The sequence below is a fragment of the Triticum urartu genome, chromosome 4A (assembly GCF_056163025.1).
Source record: "Triticum urartu cultivar PI428250 chromosome 4A, HENAU_Tu73, whole genome shotgun sequence".
Taxonomy (NCBI): Eukaryota; Viridiplantae; Streptophyta; class Magnoliopsida; order Poales; family Poaceae; genus Triticum; species Triticum urartu.
Window position 1 is genome coordinate 170074706 of NC_141876.1, and position 23958 is coordinate 170098663.

Genomic DNA, 23958 nt, shown 5'->3' on the forward strand with positions numbered 1-23958 from the left:
TGTTTTTCAGGCGACTACTGAGATGTACTCGACGCCCAACGGGGCATAGGGGCCAACTAAGGAAGGGGAGGCGAGCGGAGGTGAGAGCGGAGACGATCAAGGCGAGTGGGAGTCCGACGGTGAAGGAGGGGGAGGCGACGACGTCGACTCCAGCGAAGAGGAGGAGGAGGAGGTTGAACCCCCCCGCCCGGAGGGGCGATCCAAGCTCACACACGATCCAGCGCGGGAGCATGGTAGGGCGACTGCTCCTGTTGGGCAGTCGTCGAAATGCCCTTGGACCTCTTCTCCTACGCCGACTGGAAAGGCTCCCAAGCACCCACGCGCGACGGCGTCCAAGCCGCCCAAGGCTCTGACCAAGATGAAGATGGCCGTCCCCACCATTTCTGGGTAATAATAAAACTTGCTTTCTTTCGTCGACCGTGGACAGATCCTTGGTCGATTCATTGAGCCAACTGACTGATTTTCGAGATTTGCAGCGCTGCTACTTCTGAGATCTCCGCCAAGGACGACGACCAAGAGATGGAGGATGCTGTTACCTCCAACCTTGGTACGATTACTGACGTTCTGCTTTGATTCGACTGAGCATTTATTGCAACTCTGGTCGATTGAATGTTTCCCTTGTAGCCCCTCCTCATGTTATCGACCTCCCGGATGACGACGACAACGAACCGCTGAGAATGAGGAGGAACAAGAGGGCGTCGGCTGACAAGATCCCCCAATCTGCTCCGGCGTCTGAGGCTGTAGCTCGGGATGGTGGTGACACCGCTCGGGCTTCTGTGACTTTCGCCATTCCTCTGACAAGTGTGCGGCCTTCGACGTCGACTGCGGATCCGCCTTCGCTTTTTGCCGCGTACCCTGTCCCTGAGGACCAAGCGGCTGCCGTAAAAGAGGCTATACGCCAGGCGGGGATCATGATGGAGCAAGTGAAGGCGGCTCGGGAGGCCAGCCAAGCAGCTTATGACGCGAGCTCGGCTCTTCAGAGCAACGTCCAGGTCAGTCGACTCAACACTTGGTCTGTTATGATATGCTGTTTGAAGAATCTCTTTTCCGAAGATCTTTGTATCTGTACACCCACTGGGTGTGTCTGCCAATTCTTGGACGAGTGGGGGCACGCTAAGTGCACCCACTGGGTGTAGTCCCCGAGACTACAGTGGACTGCTGGCAGTCAACTGTAGTCTTTATATTGTGTTGCTGTAGCTGTATTTCTTCACTCGGTCTGGTCAGGCCACGTCGAATGGGACTGTATCCGGTCGACTGCGTGTAGTCGACTTTTTGTTTGTTTTTTTTACAGTGGGGGCACGCTGAGTGCACCCACTGGGTGTAGTCCCCGAGACTACTGTCGAATGTTCTTGATTCGGCTGTAGTCTTAGAAACGTCATCATTGTCTCTTAGTTACTCGGAAGCAACTTATTTTGGACGTCTGTCGACTGATTTTTCTTTTTACAGAAATCCTGCGAACTTGTAGCTCGCTATACTGTGTTGGAGAATCAGCAAATCCTGCTCAACCTTAACTTGAAGCTTGCTAAGGAGAATTTGAAGAAGGCGCAAGAAGAAGCAAAAGGTATGGCTGGTGAGGTTCTCCATTCTTGACGAGTGGCTTTTCTTTCTTGTCCATTCTTGATGTTGATTGCACTCGACGCGCCGCAGATAAACTGGAGGAAGCTCTGAAGAAGAAGCGCAAGAAGAAGCAAAAGGTATGGCTGGTGAGGTTCTCCATTCTTGACGAGTGGCTTTTCTTTCTTGTCCATTCTTGATGTTGATTGCACTCGACGCGCCGCAGATAAACTGGAGGAAGCTCTGAAGAAGAAGGATCAGGATCTTGCAGAGGCACAGAAGGAGGTCTTGGACAAAGCGAGGCTTGCTGAAGAGAAAATGGCCTCGGTCGGAGCTCTTGAGAAGGAGAACTCCAGACTGAAAGATGCTCTCGAGGTAGCCAATCAAGAGGTCAGCCGACTGAAGAGCGACAACGTGGCTCTGCACGACAAGGCAGGTGAGCTGGCGGGGAAGAGGAACGATCTGGAGGCTTATCTCGGTGGACTCGCCAAGAAGCTGTTCGTCGTGCTCGAAGGTAATTACTGTGCCCCGACTGTCTTGCAGTTACCAGGTCTGTGTAGGGTCACTATCTTATTCTTGAATCGTGTTTGCAGAATTCTGTCAGAACTTTGAAGAGGAGACCAGTCGAGTGGAGCCAGGCTTGGACCCTGCTAACTCCCTTGTGAAGGACGAGGCTGCAATGAACGTGCTCCGTCTGGAGTCTCGTATTGCCAGCGTGGTTGACTATCTTGCTCGACTGAAGGTTGCGATGTCGCGGATCGACACATCACTCTGGCCTGGGACGACGCTTCAAAACGACCTTGAGTCCCTGATGGCTTGACTTAATGAAGTCCCAGGTCGAGTGGCGGAATGGAAGAAATCTTCTGCTAGATGTGGTGCTGATGTCGCTCTATCTCTTGTCCGCGTCCATTGCAAGGAGGCGCGAGAAGAAAAGCTGGCCGCCATCCAAGTTGCCAATACCAGGAAGCACAACTTTCAAGACTTCATGGAGGCTTTCATTGCTGCTGCCACTCGTATTGCGGACGGGATCGACTTGGACGAGTTCGTCGCCCCTTCCAGTCCTCCTCCTGAGGAATGAAAAACTTTTATGCTTCACTTTAAATTTGCCTCGGAATGCCGAGTGGATTTGTAACCGTTAAACTCCGCCGAGCCGAGGGCTCGAGTACTTTGATCTGAGGTCTGGGACCTTTTAGGCTTTATCTGATCTTGATTTCTCGTTGAATATCTTCATGATTTGATTCGTCGAGTGGAACTTGATCTTCACTCGGAATAACCTTGTATTTGCGGCGCAATTCCGAAGGAGAAGGCAGCAGTCGACTTGCGCCTCGTCGTCCTTGTGGATTGGGTTGTGTCCTGTACTTAGGCGAGCGCTGGGCTGCAGCTAAGCCCCCGAGTGGGAGGTTTGCTCTCCACTCGGTAGGATTTTTAAACACTTAGGCGAGCACTGGGCGGCTGCAGCTAAGCCCCCGAGTGGGAGTCTGGCTCGCCACTCGGTAGGATTTTTAAACACTTAGGCGAGCGCTGGGCTGCAGCTAAGCCCCCGAGTGCGAGGTTTGCTCTCCACTCGGTAGGATTTTAAAACACTTAGGCGAACACTAGGTTGCAGCTAAGCCCCCGAGTGGGAGGTTTGCTCACACTCGGTAGGATTTTTAAACACTTAGGCGAACACTGGGTTGCGACTAAGCCCCCGAGTGGGAGGTTGGCTCGCCACTCGGTAGGATTTTAAAACACTTAGGCGAACACTGGGTTGCAGCTAAGCCCCTGAGTGGGAGGTTGGCTCACCACTCGGTAGGATTTTAAAACACTTAGGCGAACACTGGGTTGCAGCTAAGCCCCCGACTGGGAGGTTTGCTCACACTCGGTAGGATTTCTAATCACTTAGGCGAGCACTGTGCTGCAGCTAAGCCCCCGAGTGGGAGGATTGCTCTCCACTCGGTAGGATTTTTTCAAACTTAGGCGAGTGCCTGACTGCAGCTAAGTCTCCGAGTGGGAGAACTTAGGCGAGTACTGGACTGCAGCTAAGCCCCCGAGTGGGAGGATTGCTCTCCACTCGGTAGGATTTTTTCAAACTTAGGCGAGTGCCTGACTGCAGCTAAGTCTCCGAGTGGGAGAACTTAGGCGAGTACTGGACTACAGCTAAGCCCCCGAGTGGGAGGATTGCTCTCCACTCGGTAGGATTTTTTCAAACTTAGGCGAGTGCCTGACTGCAGCTAAGTCTCCGAGTGGGAGAACTTAGGCGAGTACTGGAATGCAGCTAAGCCCCCGAGTGGGAGGATTGCTCTCCACTCGGTAGGATTTTTTCAAACTTAGGCGAGTGCCTGACTGCAGCTAAGTCTCCGAGTGGGAGAACTTAGGCGAGTACTGGACTGCAGCTAAGCCCCCGAGTGGGAGGATTGCTCTCCACTCGGTAGGATTTTTTCAAACTTAGGCGAAACGGATTCGCAGCTAAGCCCCCGAGTGGGAGGATTGCCCTCCACTCGGTAGGATTTTTTCAAACTTAGGCGAAACGGATTCGCAGCTAAGTCACCCACTGGGGGATTTCGTATGCAAACAAGGGTGACAGCAATTATTGGAACACTCTTGTCTTTGGTAAAAATAAAGTGCGGAAATTTTTTCTTATTACATCTCGTCCAAGGGAGAACTCAAGTGTAAAAGGGGCGGAGCAGTTCCGCATTCCAAGCTCGTGGCTCGTCGATCTGGTGATCAACATTGTAGAGGTGATATGCTCCATTGTGGAGGACTCTGGTGACGATGAAGGGGCCTTCCCAAGTAGGAGCAAGTTTGTGTGGTTTCTGTTGATCCACTCGGAGGACCAAATCTCCTTCCTGGAAGGCTCGGCTCTTCACATTTCTGGCATGGAATCAACACAAGTCTTGCTGATAGATGGTCGATCTGATCATAGCCATTTCCCTCTCCTCCTCTAGGAGGTCGACAGCGTCTTGCCGGGCTTGCTCTGCTTCGTCTTCGTTATAAAGCTCGACTCTGGGGGCGTTGTGAAGTAGATCACTCGGCAGGACGGCTTGAGCTCCGTAACCAGAAAAAATGGCGTTCTTCCGGTCGACCGGTTCGGGGTGGTCCTCAGCCCCCACAAAACCGACGGAAGTTCGTCGACCCAAGCGCCTGCTGCGTGCTTGAGATCACGCATCAATCGAGGCTTCAGTCCTTTGAGAATCAGACCATTTGCTCTTTCAGCTTGTCCATTCGACTGAGGATGCGCGACCGACGCGTAGTCGACTCGTGTGCCTTGAGAGGCGCAAAAAGCTCTGAACTTGTCTGCATCGAAGTTTGACCCATTGTCAGTGATGATGCTATGCGGGACCCCATATCTGAATATCAGCTCTCTGATGAAACCGATAGCAGTGCTGGCATCAAGATTTTTGATAGGCTTGGCTTCAATCCATTTGGTGAACTTGTCGACTGCCACAAACACATGCGTGAATCCGCTCCTGCCTGTTCTCAGTGGACCAACCATGTCCAGTCCCCAGACAGCAAAGGGCCAGACGAGTGGAATGGTCTTCAGGGCTGATGCAGGCTTGTGTGACATGTTGGAGTAGAACTGGCAACCTCCACACTTGTCGACTATCTCTTTTGCCATCTCATTTGCTCTTGGCCAGTAAAATCCTGCTCGGTATGCTTTAGCCACAATGGTCCGAGAGGACGCATGGTGACCACAGGTCCCTGAGTGGATATCATCAAGGATCATCTGACCCTCTTCTGGTGTTATGCACTTCTGACTGATTCCAGTCGCGCTTTCCCTATACAACTGTCCCTTTATGACTGTGAAGGCCTTGGATCGGCGGACGATCTGTCGAGCCTCTTCCTCGTCCTCCGGGAGATCTTTCCTCAAGATATATGCGATGTATGGTACCGTCCAGTCGGGAGTGATTGCCAAGACCTCCATGACTAGGTCGACCACAGGAGGAATTTCGACTTCAGTCAGATCTATGGCACTTTTCGGTTGCGGGGCTTCTTCTGTAAAAGGATCCTCCTGGACTGACGGCGAGCAGATGTGCTCCAAAAACACATTGCTGGGAATGGCTTCTCTCTTGGAGCCTATCTTTGCCAGATCATCAGCTGCTTGATTTTTCAGTCGGGGGATGTGATGAAGCTCTAGCCCCTCGAATTTCTTTTCTAGCTTTCTTACTGCGTTGCAGTAGCCAGTCATAGCTTGGCTTCTGACGTCCCACTCCTTCATCACCTGATTAACCACCAAATCTGAGTCGCCATAGACCATGAGGCGTCGGACGCCGAGTGAAACGGCCATGCGCAACCCATACAAGAGTGCTTCATATTTTGCTTCATTATTGGAGGAATTGAAGTGAATCTGGAGAACATATCTGAGCTTATGTCCTCGGGGGGAGACCAAGACTACCCCAGCACTGGAACCATTCACCATCTTAGATCCATCGAAGAACATGGTCCAGTGCTCCGAGTGAACTTGAGTCGGAAGCTGCTGTTCAATCCATTCGGCGACGAAATCTGCAATTGCTTGGGACTTGATAGCCTTCTTTGCTTCAAACTTGATATCTAGTGGAAGGAGTTCAATCGCCCACTTCGCCACTCGACCAGTTGCATCTCTGTTGTGCAAGATCTCTGACAGTGGAGCGTCGCTGACGACTGTAATGGAATGGTCAGAGAAGTAGTGTGCAACATTCTTCGTGGTCATGTAGATCCCATATATGAGCTTCTGGTAATGGGGATATCTTTGCTTCGAAGGGGTCAAAACTTCAGACACATAATATACTGGGCGCTGAACTCTGAAGGCCTTTTCTTCTTCTTCCCGCTCGACCGTAAGTACTGTACTGACAACTTGTCCCGTGGTCGCAATGTATAGCAGCAGAGGCTCTTTACTGATTGGGGCAGCAAGCACCGGCTGGGTGGAGAGCAGAGCTTTGAGCTCTGCAAACGCTGCGCCAGCTTCTGGAGTCCACTCGAACTTGTCAGACTTCTTCATCAGTCGGTAAAGGGGCAACGCCTTTTCACCGAGACGAGAAATGAATCGACTTAGAGCAGCCAAGCAGCCTGTAAGCTTCTGGACATCGTGTACATGCACAAGGCGCTTCATCCGGAGTATGGTGCCAACTTTCTCGGGATTGGCGTCGATTCCTCGTTCGGAAACGAGAAAACCGAGTAACTTTCCACCTGGAACTCCGAATGTGCACTTTGATGGATTGAGCTTGATATCATATCTCCTAAGGTTAGCAAAGGTTTCGGCAAGGTCAGTCAGTGGGTCGGAACCTTTCCGTGACTTGACCACAATATCATCCATGTATGCTTCTACGTTCCGACTGATCTGAGTGAGCAAACACTTCTGAATCATCCTCATGAACGTGGCTCCAGCATTCTTGAGGCCGAAGGGCATGGTGACATGACAGAAGCACCCGAATGGGGTGATGAAAGCCGTTTTGATCTCGTCGGGTCCATACAGACGGATCTGATGGTACCCTGAATAAGCATCTAGAAAAGACAAACGCTCACACCCCGTGGTCGAGTCGACTACCTGGTCGATGCGGGGGAGAGGGAAATGATCTTTCGGGCAGGCCCGATCGATATGTTTAAAGTCAATGCACATGCGAAGCGACTTGTCCTTCTTGGGGACCATGATGACATTGGCGAGCCACTCGGAGTGGTAAATCTCTCGGATGAACTCCGCTGCTAAGAGCCGAGCCACCTCCTCGCCAATAGCTTTCCTCTTCTAGACGGCGGACCGTCGAAGATGTTCTTTCACAGGCTTGAACTTCGGGTCGACTCATAGACGGTGCTCAGCCAGCCCCCTGGGAACTCCAGGCATGTCAGAAGGCTTCCATGCGAAGATGTCCCAGTTCTCACGGAGGAACTGGATGAGCGCTTCTTCCTATTTGGAGTCGATCGTCGTTGAGATGTGAGTCGGGGTGGCATTGGGGTCGGTCGGGTGAATGTGAACTGACTTAGTTTCACCGGACGACTGAAAAGCTGATTCTGAAGCTGGCTTCTTCGCTCGCAGCAATTCACTCGGATCAACAGTCTTCTGGTACGCTTGCAGTTCGACTACTGACATCTGAGCATCAGCGATCTTTGATCCTTTCTGAAAACACTCCTCTGCTTTCTTCCGATTGCCTGTAACGGTGATCACGCCTTTGGGGCCGGGCATCTTCAACTTGAGATACACATAGCACGGTCGAGCCATGAAGCATGCATAAGCTGGCCAGCCTAGAATAGCATGATAAGCACTTTGGAAGTCCACAACCTCAAATGTCAACTTTTCCTTGCGGTAATTCTTTGAATCACCGAAAACTACATCGAGAGCAATCTGGCCGAGTGACTCGGCTTTCTTTCCAGGAATGACTCCATGGAAACTCATGTTGCTGGCACTGAGCCTGGACATTGGAATGCCCATCCCTTTCAACATTTTTGCATATAGTATGTTCAGGCCGCTGCCACCATCCATCAGGACTTTGGTCAGTCGAGTGCCTTCGACAATTGGATCGACCACCAGAGCTTGCCTCCCAGGGGTGGCAATGTGCGCAGGGTGATCGGACTGGTCGAACGTGATGGCAGTCTGAGACCACTTCAGGTAGCTGGGTGTTGTCGGGGCAACCATATTCACTTCACGGTTAATGACTTTCAGTCAACTTTTGCTTTCGACATCAGCAAAAATCATCAGGGTGGAATTGACTTGGGGGTACCCATCGTCACTGTCTTCCTTGTCCTCAACTCTATACGACTCTTTTTCCTTGTCCTTGGACTGTTTGCCTTGAAACTGCTGGATTAGGAGCCGGCACTGTCGAGTGGTATGCTTCGGGTAAATAAAATTACCCTCTTCATCTTTCTTGGTGTGGATGTGACATGGCAGATCCAAAACATCATTTCCATCTTGATCCTTGACTTTCTTGGGGTTCCAGGGCCCCTTGGGTTTTCCCTTGAATTTTCCCTGGGTCACGGCCAGGGCCTCCCCAGGAGCGGCTGGCTCGGCCTTCCGCTTCTGCTTCCGACTGGAATTGCCTCCGGTTTCCTGGGCGACTGCTTTCTGCTTGCCACTCCGGAGTCGATCTTCATCTTCTCCGTTAGCGTATTTGGTGGCAATTTCCATCATCCGATTCAACTCTCTGTTCTTGACGCCTTCTTTAAAGGCACAAACTGCTTGGTGATCTGGTACATTCTCAACCGTGTGATGCAAAGTGATCCACCTTTGGATGTAATCCCTTAGAGTTTCACTCGGTTTTTGCACGCAGGACCGAAATTCTGTAAGGCCTGCCGGTCGCTTACATGCTACTTCAAAGGTTGTGACAAACACTCGAGAGAGATCCTCCCAAGTGTAGATGCTGCTGGGCGCTAACTGATTCAACCACGCTCTGGCTGAGCCCTCTAACAGGAGAGGCAAATGCTTCATAGCCACCTCATCGTTGCCGCCACCAATCTGGACAGCCACTCGGTAGTCTTCGAGCCAAGTGTCAGGCTTAGACTCGCCGGTGAACTTGCTGACTCCTGTCGCCAACCGGAAGTTGGGAGGAATCACTGCGGCCCTGATGGCTCGACTGAAACACTCTGGCCCTGAAGCGTGTACCCTGCTGCTGGGAGGCGCATCTCTGTTGTGGCCTTCTCGATGAGCTCTGTTCCTGTCAACCAAACCTTGAACGAGGATGGATCTCGCATCAAAGCCTCGGTCCCTGGGGTCGACTGGAATCCTCCGCCCTACACTATGAGGGCGTCTATCATCTTGCCGTCGAGGTGCATACGACCCACTCCTCGGGGGAGGGGTTGGCACTCGACGTCGATCATCACGATCGAACCGGTGATCATACTGCTCATTCCTCCTGTACTGATCATACCGGTCACTACGTCCCTCACGCCTCGGGGGCGATCTCGGGCTGTGAGACGACTGGACTGTATCTGTTGCAACGGATCGACTGTGGATCCTATTCCGCGACTGAGAAACAGCAGAATTCTGGTTTCCCGCCGCCCGAAGCAACGCTCTGATTTGCAACAAGCCCCTGCCAGCCTCCGACTGGGAGGGCTGAATCGATTCCGCTATACGGGCCGCGGCTGCCAAATTCTGAACTGGGGTTTGATATACCTGTGTAGGCGGGAAGAGCTGACGTCGACTGGACTCGGGAGCCCGCTGACGCGCTTGCTCGTCGAGTATTCGCTGGAGATTCTCCATTCGAGTGCGCTCGGCCAAGTTAGCCAAGCGCACGTCCTTCATGGCCCAGGCCTCGGGGGTTTCTCCGACGATAGGAGTGTGGAGTGCATCCATGTTCCGGCGGCGAAGCTCCTCTCGCTGCACTGACGTGAGAGGTTCGGGGAGATATTCATCGTGAGGATGCGACGGGTCGACTCCACCCGCGCCTCCATCGGTGCGAGGGAAACCGGGAGGACTGTGTGTTCCATCGACCGCCAGAACCTCAGCCGCCGGGTCGCTGCTGTCGCACTCGGATGCGGTCCCCGCAGAGCCAGTCGACAGGTCGAACAGGCCGTAGAGGGATTCGTCGGGCTCGATTGTCGCGACTTGCGGGGCTGCCGAATGGCGGGCCACGGCATGCTTCACCCACCTCCGAAGTCTCGACTGGCCGGAGCGCTTGCGCCAGTGGGAGACAGGGCGGGGAGACGACACGGGGGCCGACTGATACTGGGTCGACGGCTGCCGCAGGAGGACGCCACGAATGCACGCACGGAAGTGCGTCGCACCGCGGACGGGGAGCGCGTCGATGTCGAGTGGTGCCTCCTGAAGCCAGGCGGAGTCGTCGGCGATGAACGTGAGTGCGCCGAGACGGATCTCGCGGCCCTCCACCAAAACTCCATGAGAAACTATGATCAAAGGGATCGGAAAAGATCGCAACTACTCCAACTAGGCGCTAAGATTCCTGCCCCACGGTGGGCGCCAACTGTCGTGGTTCTAACTCTGACAGTGAGGTAGGGGGGGTGTATGGAGAGGCTAGATCTCAGCTATGGAGAAGTTGTAAATACACCAGGATGTACGAGTTCAGGCCCTTCGCGGAGGAAGTAACAACCCTACGTCTCGGTGCCCGGAGGCGGTCGATTGAATTATGCGTGTGTGAATAACAGGGGCGCGAACCCTTCATACTGAGGAGGGGGGTGGCTTATATAGAGTTCGCCGGCCCTCTCCTGCCCCCAGTGATGCAGGGTTTAAGGTACATTTAAGGTTGGGCGTTACTGATAACGCCCCTAATAAAGTGCTATAATGACCATAAAGACTACTTAATAGCCAACCGTTTGCCTGCTGAGTGACTTTAGGTCTCCTGGCAGTCGAGTGGTTGGCTTCATGGTTGAGTGATAGCTTCTTGGTCGAGTGTCTTGAACCCGTCGAGTGGGATACCTTCAAGTCGATTGAAAGGTGACTTCTTCTAGGGATGTCCTTAGGTAGGGCTCTTTGGATAGGTCCATGCCCCTACCCTAGGTATATAGCTTCATCACCCGGCGCCATGTGGTATCGGACACATCGTCTGATAACCCCGAGACGCACTCCTCCCGTGAAAACGAGGAGAAGGAAGATGAAGATTCTCCCCCTCCAGCCGGGGGAGACAAGAAAAGGAAGGCCGCCCCAACCGGGGAGGCCGAAGGGTCCAAGAAGGGAAGGACTCTCCTTCCGGACTGCTCCACCACCGCCGCCGACAGCGAGGACGAGTGGCTACTCAGGGCCAAGCCCCTGGCGAAGTCGTAAGTATTCGGATATCAGAGTAACTCATAGCATACTTTTGTTGCACTACTTATCCTAACGTCGAATATGATTATGCAGTCCGCCCCGAGCCCGTATCGACGTATCCTCGTCGGACGGTTCCTTGGACTCGTCGGACATGAATTGTGATACACTTCCAACCGCCTCCTCCCCTTGTCCTATGGACAATGCCGAGGTACGGCATTGTCTCAAGGGGCACCGAGCCGGGGGGAGATAGTCCCGAAGGCGCCTCAAGGCGACCTTCCGGACTCCAGGAGCAAAGGGAGCAAGGCTCCCAGGGGCTCCAAGTTCGGTCCTTAGCCGAACACCGCGCCGGAACCTCCAGTGGTTCCGGACTCGGGCAGGCGGTCCCCTTGCAAAAGGGGCAAGTCATCCGTGCCGGTGGCCTCTGTCCATCCAGAGGCACCGGATGACCTGGTGGGAGCGCTTCGCGGAGCTTCCATCGATGAAGAGCACCGCACTATTATGACTGTGGTGATCAAGAAGGTTCAGTCTGCCAAGAGCAGACTGACTGAAGCCTGTTGAGGGAGTCCTGTACTAGGGGGTGTCCGGATGTCCGGACTATATCTTCAGCCGGACTCCTGGACTATGAAGATACAAGATTGAGGACTTCGTCCCATGTCCGGAAGGGACTTTCCTTGGCGTGGAAGGCAATCTTGGCGATACGGATATACAGATCTCCTACCATTGTTGTGTAACCCTAACCCTCTCCGGTGTCTATATAAACCGGAGGGTTTTAGTCCGTAGGACAACATACACAACAAACATACCATAGGCTAGCTTCTAGGGTTTAGCCTCTCCGATCTCGTGGTAGATCTACTCTTGTACTACCCATATCATCAATATTAATCAAGCAGGACGTAGGGTTTTACCTCCATTAAGAGGGCCTGAACCTGGGTAAAACTTCGTGTCCCTTGCCTCCTGTTACCATCCGGCCTAGACGCACAGTTCGGGACCCCCTACCCGAGATCCGCCGGTTTTGACACCGACATTGGTGCTTTCATTGAGAGGTCCACTGTGTCGTCGCCGTCAGGCTTGATGGCTCCTACGATCATCGATAGTGCTGCGGTCCAGGGTGAAACTTGTCTCCCTGGACAGATCTCTGTCTTCGGCGGCTTTGCACTGCGGGCCAATTCACTTGGCCATCTGGAGCAGATCGAAAGCTATGTCCCTGGCCGTCAGGTCAGATTTGGAAGTTTAAACTACACGGCTGACATCCGCGGGGACTTGATCTTCGACGGATTCGAGCCACTGCCGAGCGCGCCGCACTGCCACGGCGAGCATGATCTAGCTCTGCCGCCTAACAGTGCCCTGAAGGCCGCACCCGCATCAGCTTCGACCTTTAATTTGGAGCCAACCGCGCCGATCGAGGATGCGTGGTTGGACGCCGCCTCGGGGGCTATGATCCTAACGGCGATCAAGCCGAACACCAGCCCCGCACTCCGCGAGACTCATGATTCCAAGGAGCCGGACTTCAAACCATTCGCGCCTCTACCGATCGAATCCGATTGGGCGCCGATCATGGAGTTTACTGCCGCCGACATCTTTCAACACTCGCCCTTTGGCGATATTATAAAATCACTAAAGTCTCTCTCTTTATCAGGAGAGCCCTGGCCGGACTACGGTCAGCGAGATTGGGATGCGGACGATGAAGAATTTCAAAACCCACCCACCACCCACTTTGTAGCCACTGTCGACGATTTAACCGACATGCTCGACTTCGACTCCGAAGACATTGACGGTATGGACGCCGATGAAGGAGACGATGAAGAACCAGCACCTATTGGGCCCTGGAACGCCACCTCGTCATATGACGTATACATGGTGGACGCACCAAAAGATGACGACGAGGAACGGAAGGACGCACCGAAGGCTTGTTCCCTCGAAAAGCAGTCAAAGCGGCGACGCAAGCGCCACCCCAAATCCCGCCTCAACAAAAAGAGCGATCACACAGACCCAGCGCTGGATCAGGGCGAACCGCTGCCGCTTAACGGCAATCCGGATAATTGAACCGAACAAACAAATCCTATCAAGGATAATGGTCCGGACAACATAACGCCGGACAGACACCCGGAGCAGCAGACTGCCCGTAAAAGGCTTGTTGCCACCGCGAGGAGTCTGAAAAAGCAGAAGCAAAGGCTCAAGGCCGCGCAAGACACACTCCAAATCAAATGGAGTAAAATACTCAACACTGAAGTAAGGTACGGCGACAATCGCCCCTCCAAGAGCTACCCAAAGCGGAAGCTGCTACCCGAATTCGATGAGGAGGCCTCAGAACCCCCACAACCAAATATCAAAGCAGCCACCTGGTCAGATAGACGACCCCTCTACCAACACAGAGCAGCATACAACTCCGCTCACAATACAACACAAACATCCGAACAACGCGGTACACCCAGCTACAGGGGTGCCGCACACCCCCTATGTTTCACCGATGAGGTGCTGGACCACGAATTTCCAGAGGGATTCAAGCCCGTAAACATAGAGGCATATGACGGAACAATAGACCCTGGGGTCTGGATTGAGGACTACATCCTTCATATCCATATGGCTCGAGGAGATGATCTCCACGCCATCAAGTACCTACCCCTCAAGCTCAAAGGGCCAGCTCGTCACTAGCTCAAAGGCCTCCCCGAAAGCTCCATTGGAAGTTGGGAAGAGCTCGAAGACGCCTTTCGGGCAAATTTTTAAGGGACTTATGTCCGACCTCCAGATGCGGACGATTTGAGTCATATAACTCAACAACCCGGAGAGTCAGCCCGAAATCTTTGGAACAGGTTTCTCACTAAAAAGAACCAGATTGTCGACTGTCCGGACGCCGAAGCCTTGGCAGCTTTCAAGCATAGCGTCCGTGAAGAATGGCTCGCCAGACACCTCGACCAAAATAAGCCGAGAACGATGGCCGCATCAACAAACCTCATGTCCCGCTTTTGCGCGGGTGAGGATAGCTGGCTAGCCAGATGCAGCACCATCGACCCCAGTACATCTGAAGTTAGAGATGGAAACGGGAAATCATGGCGCAACAGCAATAACAAACGCCGGAATAAAGAAGACAACACGAAGGGCACGACAGTAAATGCCGGATTCAAAAGCTCTCGGCCAGGTCAAAAGCCGCCCCCTAAAGGCACCAGGGATGAATTGTCCAGCCTCAACAAAATTCTGGACCAAGTATGTCAGATTCATTGTACCCCTGGTAAACCTGCTAATCATACCCACAGAGAATGTTGGGTCTTCAAGCAGTCCGGCAAGCTCAACGCCGTACACAAGGGGGAGGATAGACCAAGTGAAGACGAGGACGAGCCCCCCAAGCAAGACACGGGGGAACAAAAGAAATTTCCACCAGAAGTCAAAACAGTAAACGTGCTACACGTGATCAAGGGAAAAAACAATGCGGCACCCCCAGGAAAATATACCCAAGTGCCTGTCACCGTGAAGTCCTGCCACTGGTCGTCTCAACCGATCACTTTCGACCATCGCGATTACTCAACAAGTATCCGACACGCAGGATGGGCTGCCCTGGTATTAGACCCAGTAATTGGCGGATATCACTTCACACGAGTCTTGATGGAAGGTGGCAGTAGCCTAAACCGAATATATCAGGATACAATCCGCGGGATGGGGTTAGACCCAACACAAATTCGCCATAGCAATACTACCTTTAAAGGAGTAACGCCAGGCCCAGGGGCTCGTTGTACGGGCTCCCTCCTACTACAAGTTATATTCGGCTCCCCCGATAACTTCCGTCGCGAGCATTTAACTTTACACATCGCTCCGTTTCAAAGCAGCTATCAAGCACTGCTCGGACGAGAAGCTTTCGCTCGCTTTAATGCAATACCACACTATGCCTCCCTCACACTCAAGATGCCCGGTCCACGTGGCATCATTACAGTGCCCGGAAATATCAAGCGATCTCTGTGCGCCGAAGAGAGTGAGGCTGCCTTGGCAGCCGCACACTAAAGACGCCCGGACCAGCGAAAGCATCCAATAGGTCGTCAAGACCTCAGACACAATTAATCGAGTCCGGCGCCGCTACTTATACCGAATAAATGGTCACACCCCTATTTGTCAATACGAGGGGCTCAACACGCGCAGACAAGTGGCAATTTCTTCTCACCTTGAATTACACATGGTTTCTTTAACAAACTATCTTTTTGCACAACAACTTTTTTCACCTAAATTCCTCTCTTTTATAGACGATCATCGTACTACACCCGTCCAGGATACGGCACAACGGAGACACTGGCGCAGACGTGCAGCAGGGACCCGCTCCAAGGATTCTTTTTAGATTAAGACCCTGCGTAAACCTTTTTTACTGTCTCTTGTTGATACATATCCACCGTTTAGAAGGATGCTGACGTCTTGGCATGTGGCCACGCCAGAACAATGCACGTACCTGGACACAAAGGGCTTCTTACAAAGGCCATTATTTAGGCCCGGTTTATACCACAAAGACCGAATACCTTAGGGAGTGTTCGGCGTCGCGAGTTTGGCCCTATATGCATCAGCTCCGAATCATTGTCTTTGGTCAAATGTTGGGTTTTCCCGGCTCCTGTGTTTTGGTGCCTTACGTTTTGCTTTACCAGCTAAGGTAGCACCAGGAGAACTACTGCGATTGTGCCCTGGTTCATCCGGACGAGCACCTCAGTAGAGAAAGCCGAAAACTGACTGTCATGATATAGCGTGAGACTGGTCAACCACTCGATGACCTGTGGGAATGTTAGAATTCCTCCGCCTTAACGAAGGGCCGTTTTCCGGCCAGGCATGTACGCACCCCGAGATCGGGATAGTGCGGAGCCACCAGGGGCTATCTAGTAGCCCCACTATCAAACTTCTATGGCTAAGTGAAAGTGCTAAAGCATTATAGTCCGGTTGCCTCGCTCGCTCCGCTATCACCTCCTTAATAGGACCAAGACGTTGGGTCAAGTGTAAACGCGTGTTTTTGCGAGCACCTCCGCATTATATGCGTGAGGGTTGAAGCCGACGGCTGCAATCTTTCAGGTTATACACATGTATACATAAACGGCCGCCCAGGAGGCATCATATTACTTTCAGGCAAAAGTATAAAAACAGACTTATAAAAATTTATAAAAGCATTTCACTTACAATGAGATTACATATCACTCAAACATAATATTTTTTGAGCACTGGGTCTCTATCAAACGAGCACCCTCAAGAACTTCTTCAAAGTAGTGCTCAGCAGCCCTTCGACCTATGGCCGAATCCTGTGCTGCAACAGTGGTAGCATCCATCTCTGCCCAGTATGCTTTAACACGGGCAAAGGCCATCCGTGCGCCCTCTATGCACGCCGACCTCTTCATCGCATTAATACGCGGCACCACGTCAAGGAACTGCTACACCAAGCGGAAATAGCTGTTCAGTCTTGACCTTTCCGGCCATAGCTGATCCACAACAGACCTCATGGAAAGTCCAGACAACCTATTCAGTTCAGCCCATTCGGCTAATTGGTTAGTCAATGAAAGCGGACGCTCGGGAGAATGGAATTGTCTCCAAAACAGCTGGTCTACTTCACGGTCCGTCTGACCCTGGAAATACTTGGCCGCATCGGCAGCGCTCGCCACCAAATCCATATATACATCTTCCGAACTCCATAGCCGATCCAGAGGGGCATATCGTGGATCTCCGAACTTCCTCCACAACATAAAGGATTTCCCAGCTACAATATCCCCGGCTTCCCGCAGCTCCTCCTTCTTTGCCCTCATAGCAGAGTGGAGGTCCTTTTTCGTCACAGCAGCCTTCTCAAGGTCCGATGCCTTCGCTTGGTTTTCCTTTTCAAGAACCCGGCAACGGTCGGCGGCGGCTTTTAATTCTATGGCCATCTTAGCCATCTTGTCTCGGCTCTCGCCATGCGCGATCTTCTCGGCTTGCAACTCTTCGGCCGCCTTCTAAGTAGTCGCATTACCCAACTTCGCTTGTTCCTTGGCTCGAGCAAGTTCTGCCCGCAAGGCTTCAACAGTGGCAGCTCCATCTGCAGTCACAACATATTAAAGATATTGGCATCATGCCGCTCTTCCAATGTGGCCTTTACCAGATAATGACACTTACCCTGTGCCTCATCAAGCCTTTTGTTAACAAGCTCGATGTCGGCGTCTGCCGCATCCAACTGCCATTCTAAATGGGCAAATTCGCTAGTCCGGCTAGCAACCGGAGCTTCCATCACCTGCACATACAGGCAGTATGGTTATTACCTGGGAATATGATCCTTTGTTCGCTGTCGTTTCCGACGACAACCAGAGTCTCAGGGGCTACTATCTACACAGGGCACACCTAGCATGTGCAGGACTATCATACATTCTTTCATGTACCTCAAAGCCTGTCAGTAGACTCACAAAAGCTTCATGCAATCCGCTTTCGGCGGACGATATTCTCTCCATCACCGTATTCATCAGCACACGGTGTTCATCTGAGATGGCCACTCGCCCCACCAACTCCCTCAGAACATCCGATCGCACACTATACGGTGCCGTACTCTTTTGTCTGCTCTCTTCGGGAGCCGGACACTGGGAGCTTCGGGGGTCAATAGGATTATCTTCCGGACTCACCGGACTCGGAGAGGCCCTCCGTGACGACACTTCAGGGTCACCCGCTTCCGGAGCGGAGGAGTCCGGAGGAGGCGTTTCGCTCTCCATCATCTCTGGAAGAAGATCCCCCGAAGACGAGCTCATTTGAGAGGGGCTAAGGCCCAAACTGCAAAAATATATGCGGTGGTTATTTTCTTAGAAGAAAAAGATGGCATATCTGTACTATTAAAGTATTCCGGGTCACTTACGACTCGCGGGAGAATCGATCCCCCGCGGACTTTGTGCGGCAACAACGCCCCCCAAGGTAGGACCCTTTGTGGGAGACTTCTTCTCCCATTTGGAAGCTTCGGCTTCCGAATCCCCGGGCACAGTCCTTTTCCTCTTCTGGTCGTCTTCCTTCATGGAGATGCTCGCTCCCTCGGTTAGAATGGGCAGCGTTGGGGGCCCGCGTCCGCCCGCATTATCCTCCATAGTATCTTCCTTCAAGAGCTCCGGGCAAGGTGCGGTCTGGAGCATCTTTTCCAATAACGGATTTTCCAAACACTCAGGGAGGGGGGCCGAACACCGAATCAACTTCGCCTTTGTTAGCCAGTCCTGGTCAAAAAGAAAACTCTCAGAAATAACTTCGTAACAAAGGAGAGATAGTATGTTCGGTCGGAAGATGCCTTACCTGTTCGGCGGCACGGTTACTACTCAGGCCCACGTCCTCGGTGATTTCCGGACACTCCACCTGAGGTCCGAAGAATGACTTGTACATCTCCTCGTGCGTCAGGCCGAGAAAATTTTGAATGAACGCGGTCCCTCGGGATTGAACTCCCGTAGGCGAAGAGGCCGGCATTTGCAAGGCTGGACTTGACGAACTAGCATAACTTGTATTACCGCAACCAAACTGAAATCTCCATTGAAGAGATCTCGAATGCGGCTTTGCAGTATAGGCACGTCCTTGGCTGGACCCCAGCTCAGACCTCTGCTGATCCATGACATCAGCTGTGGTGGAGGGCCCGAGCGGAAAACAGGGGGGCGCCCACTTGGCACTTCTAGGAGCCGTGATGTAGAACCACTCCTGTTGCCAGAATTCAGACACCTCTGGGATGGAACCTTTGGGCCACGGAGCTTTCGTCATCTTGCGTATTGAGGCACCTCCACACGCTGCATGTTGCCCCTCGATCATCTTCGGCTTCACTTCAAAGGTCTTGAGCCATAGGCCAAAGTGAGGGGTAACCCGGCGGAAGGCCTCGCACACGACAATAAATGTCGTGATATGAAGAAATGAGTCCGGAGCTAGATCACGGAAGTCTAGCCCGTAGTAAAACATCAAACCCCTGACGAAAGGATCCGGAGCAAGGCCTAGACCTCGGAGGGAGTGGGAGACGAACACGACGTTCTCGTTGGGTTCGGGGGTGGGGACGGCCTGCCCACGGGGAGGCAGCTGATGCAAAATCTCGGCGGTTAGATATCTGGCCTCCCTCAACTTTTTGATGTCTTCTTCCGTGACGGAGGAAGGCACCCATCGGCCTTGAAGGCTAGATCCGGACATGACTGAAGGTTTGGAGCACCTGACCTGAACTTTGGGCGCTTGGGCTTGAGGTGGGGGAAGGATTCGATTGAGCACGGGAGGGAAAAATAAAAGCCTTGTCCCTTTATAAAGAGGGTGAATATCAAGCATCCTCTCCGTGTCCGTTTGGACTTACCTATAATCTAGGAGTCCTAGAAGCGGTTGGGTTACCCACGGCCGTATTGATGAGAATCCCGGAATAAGGGGACACGATCTCTGCTTTAACAAGACGTGCCAAGGAAACCGCCTCGCATGACACGCTGAGGTGGATAATGAAACGACTCGAATAAAGGCTTAGCCGTGGTGTGTCACACTACGGAATACGTCAACAGATTGGATTTGTGTAAATGTTATTCTCTCTATGGCAATATGTGGAAACTTATTTTGCAGAGCCGGACACTATCTTTGTGTTCAAAATCTTCTATGAAGTACTTGGAGGAGGAACCTGCCTTGCAATGCTGAAGACAATCTGTGCGCCGGACTCGTCATCATTGAAGCCTGGTTCAGGGGCTACTGAGGGAGTCCTGGACTAGGGGTGTCCGGATGTCCGGACTATACCTTCAGCCGGACTCCTGGACTATGAAGATACAAGATTGAAGACTTCGTCCCATGTCCGGAAGGGACTTTCCTTGGCGTGGAAGGCAAGCTTGGCGATACGGATATACAGATCTCCTACCATTGTAAATGACTTTGTGTAACCCTAACCCTCTCCGGTGTCTATATAAACCGGAGGGTTTTAGTCCATAGGACAACATACACAACAATCATACCATAGGCTAGCTTCTAGGGTTTAGCCTCTCCGATCTCGTGGTAGATCTACTCTTGTACTACCCATATCATCAATATTAATCAAGCATGACGTAGGGTTTTACCTTCATCGAGAGGGACCGAACCTGGGTAAAACTTCGTGTCCCTTGCCTCCTGTTACCATCCGGCCTAGACGCACAGTTCGGGACCCCCTACCAGAGATCCGCCGGTTTTGACACCGACACCTATGCCAGCCTTCTAACAGGCTTTGAGGTAAGTATTTAAAATATAGGAAAAATATTACCGCATAGACAGTAGCCCCTGATGCTCTGTTTGGTGTTCACAAAGAAAAGACGAATAGAGGATCAAATAATATCTGCAGGAGTCTAATATAAGTATGTCCGTATGCATATGCAGGCTTCGCTGCTGACCTCTGCCGCACTGACTGCGGAGGTCACTGCATGAGGCAGAACCTCGAGCGGTCCGAGAAATAGCTCGGTCTTGCCAAGAGGCAGCTCGAGGAGAACAAAGGTAAGTAATACCTTGTATATATAAAAAAAGAAAATGTGGTTGCGAAATGACAGGATCATCATGAATGTGCCAGGGGCCATGACCAAAGTGGCGACCCTGAAGCAAGCGTTGTCCGAGGCCGAAAACAAAGCGGCCAAGGAGCGCACCGAGCGGGAGAAACAAGAGGCACGAGTGGGCGAGTTGCAGCAAGAGCTCCAGGCTCTCATGAAGAAACATGAGACTTTGGAGCTTGACTCGAAGATGCGAGAGTCCGAGCTTGCCGCGGCCCTCGAGAGCACAAAGCATGCCAAGGCTGAGGCCCAAAAGGCCCTTCAGGAAATTGAGGTGATGAGGAAGATAGAGGCGTGTAAGGCATTCAATATGCAAAGCAACCATGTGAAAGTAAATTACCTGTTACTTACCCGAGTCCGGAGCTCTCCAGGAGCATTCACAGATTTGCCCCGCAGCGTGTTGGATGCCGCGAAGTATTACCAGGCCGAGGAGGGAAGCTCGACGAAGAAGTTGTTCTGGTCTCAGTATACTGGGACCAAACACCCGATGCCTATGAGCGACCACCTGAAGCAACTGGTCGAGCTGCACAAGGCGGCCGAACGGGCCATGAAGGGCCTTATAGTCCGGATGTGGCCTGGCGACTCCCATCCCAATAGCTACTTTGGCCTGGTGAGGCGGCTTGTGGATGCCTACCCACGTCTGGAAGTCATCAAGCGGTCCTTCTGTATCGAAGGTGCCCGCCGGGCTTTTGCCCGTGCAAAGGTGCATTGGGCCAAGATGGACGCTGAGAAGCTGGTGAAGGAGGGGCCGCCGCAGGGCAAGGAGCATCGCCACCCCAAAATGTATTATGAGGGTGTCCTGAAGGGTGCCCGTCTTGTGGCGGACGAGTGTGCGAAGGATATAATATTTGAATGAACTCGCTCGTGTGATCCTGTATTATGAAAACTTGTTCATATGCGCTATGCAACGCTTGTTTGAATTTAAAATATTACCTTCTATGCGGCTGTTTATCAAATCTGAGAGATGGCCAGTCGTCGGCTTCTGCCCCCATGCCACAAGTGCTGGGGTGTTCGGAATAAATCTGAGCACTCTTTTTCCCATTGTTGGGTCCTTCGAGGGAGGTGCTCAGCTCAACGAACAAGGCAATCATACTATAATGCTTTATCACTCTCACTTAGCCATAAAAGTCTATAATTTTAAATTTTGGCGAAGCCCCTAGTATTCGTAAGGCCGAATTCGGGGCACTATACATGCCTTAAGCCGGACAAAGCCGACTCCTCACTCTACACGGCATAAGTCTTCAGGGACTCGAGACCTCTCGAACAGCGACCAGCTCTCGCCTTATCATGACAGTCAGTTTTAGTTTTCTCTACTGAGGTGCTTAGCCTAGATGAACCGGGGCACAATCGCAGTAGTTCTCCCAATGCTACCTTAGCCGATATAGCGGAACGTAAGGTACCAAAACATGGGAGCCGGGCAAACCCTACTATTGACCCAAGACATGATTCGGACCTGATGCATATAATGCTATAAGTTTGGGGTGCCGCACTGTCGAAAGTGTTCGGACTTCTCACGACGTATTATGGGGTACGATTAAGCCCCTAGCGTATTGGACGTACTAGAATGTACGGGTGCTAAATGTCATGAATGAACATATATAAAGAAAGAATAGAGAATGCGGTAATAGTCTAGTGCTATGCATTGTTTATTCAAAAAGGTGCGTCGAAGCAGAGTGATACAAGTAGTGCGATCAGCAAAAGGTAGGACTACTTGACATGTCTCCTCCAAGGGCAACCTGAGAATGGTATTTAAAGCAAGTATTTCACTCGTTATCAGGGACCACCTGGGAGTTCCGTGGTGCGACGTAGCTTTCTGCCTCCTTGGTTGTTGCATCGTATGTCCGGCGATCGTACTGACGGCCAGGGTTTCCAGAGATTAAAGTCCTGAAAGAGAGAAAAATAACAAAGCGGGAAGCCCCTAGTGCGGTTGAGCCGTGTCTTGGGGCGTGCCGTAGTCGTGCCCCCCTCCCCACCTGTGCCCATGGTATTTTCAATGCGTAATTATGTATGCATGGCACGGATTTCGCCGTTTGGCTGGTACTAGGGTGGGAGCTGCATTGCTATGCGAGCTCGGAATGTGCCAGGCGGTCTTGTTGCCGATTACTCTGGGCACGCTTGAAGGTGTCCGGGTCTTTAATTGCCGAACTGGTGGATTGCCTTAAGAGGCTGCTTTGCGCTTCTGCTGCAAGGGCCGCAGTGTGCTCCTCCGTGCGGAGAGAGCGCTCTATGTTTCCATTGACTGTGATGACCCCCCGAGATCCTGGCATCTAGAGCTTGAGATATGCATAGTGCAGTACCGCGTTGAATCTCGCAAATGCGGTTCGCCCGAGCAGTGCATGATAGCCGCTGCGGAACGGGACTATATCGAAGATTAACTCCTCGCTCCGGAAGTTATCCGGGGATCCGAAGACCACTTCCAGTGTGACTGAGCCTGTGCAATGGGCCTCCACACCTGGTATGACGCCTTTGAAGGTCATTTTTGTGGGTTTGATCCTTGAGGGGTCTATACCCATTTTGCGCACTTTGTCCTGATAAAGCAGGTTCAGGCTGCTGCCGCCGTCCATAAGGACTCGAGTGATGTGAAATTCATCGATGATTGGGTCTAGGACCAGTGCGGTGAATCCACCATGACGGATACTAGTGGGATGGTCGCTGCGATCGAAGGTGATCAGACAGGAGGACCATGGGTTGAATTTTGGGGCGACTAGCTCCAACGCATATACATCCCTTAACGCACGCTTCCGCTCCCTCTTGGGGATGTGGGTTGCGTATATCATGTTCAACGTCCGCACTTGTGGGGGGAACCTCTTCTGTCCTTCGGTGTTCGGCTGCCGGGGCTCCTCCTCATCGTCCCTATGTGACCCCTTATCTTTGTTTTCGGCATTTAACTTGCTGGCCTGCTTGAACACCCAATATTCCCTGTTGGTGTGGTTGGCTGGCTTGTCGGGGGTGCCATGTATTTGGCATGAGCGATCGAGTATTTGGTCCAAACTGGATGGGCCCGGAGTGCTTCTTTTGAATGGCTTTTTCCGCTCACCGGGTTTAGAGCCCCTGAATCCGGCATTGACTGCCGTATCCTCGGTATTGTCGTTGTTGATGCGGCGCTTGTGTTTGTTGCGACGTGACCTACCATTGCCATCCTTGGTATCCGAAGTACCATGGTTCTTTGATATATTATTGCTTCGAGCCAGCCAGCTTTCTTCTCCTGCGCAAAAGCGGGTCATGAGTGTCGTGAGGGCTGCCATAGATTTTGGCTTTTCCTGGCCAAGGTGCCGGGCGAGCCACTCGTCGTGGATGTTGTGCTTAAAA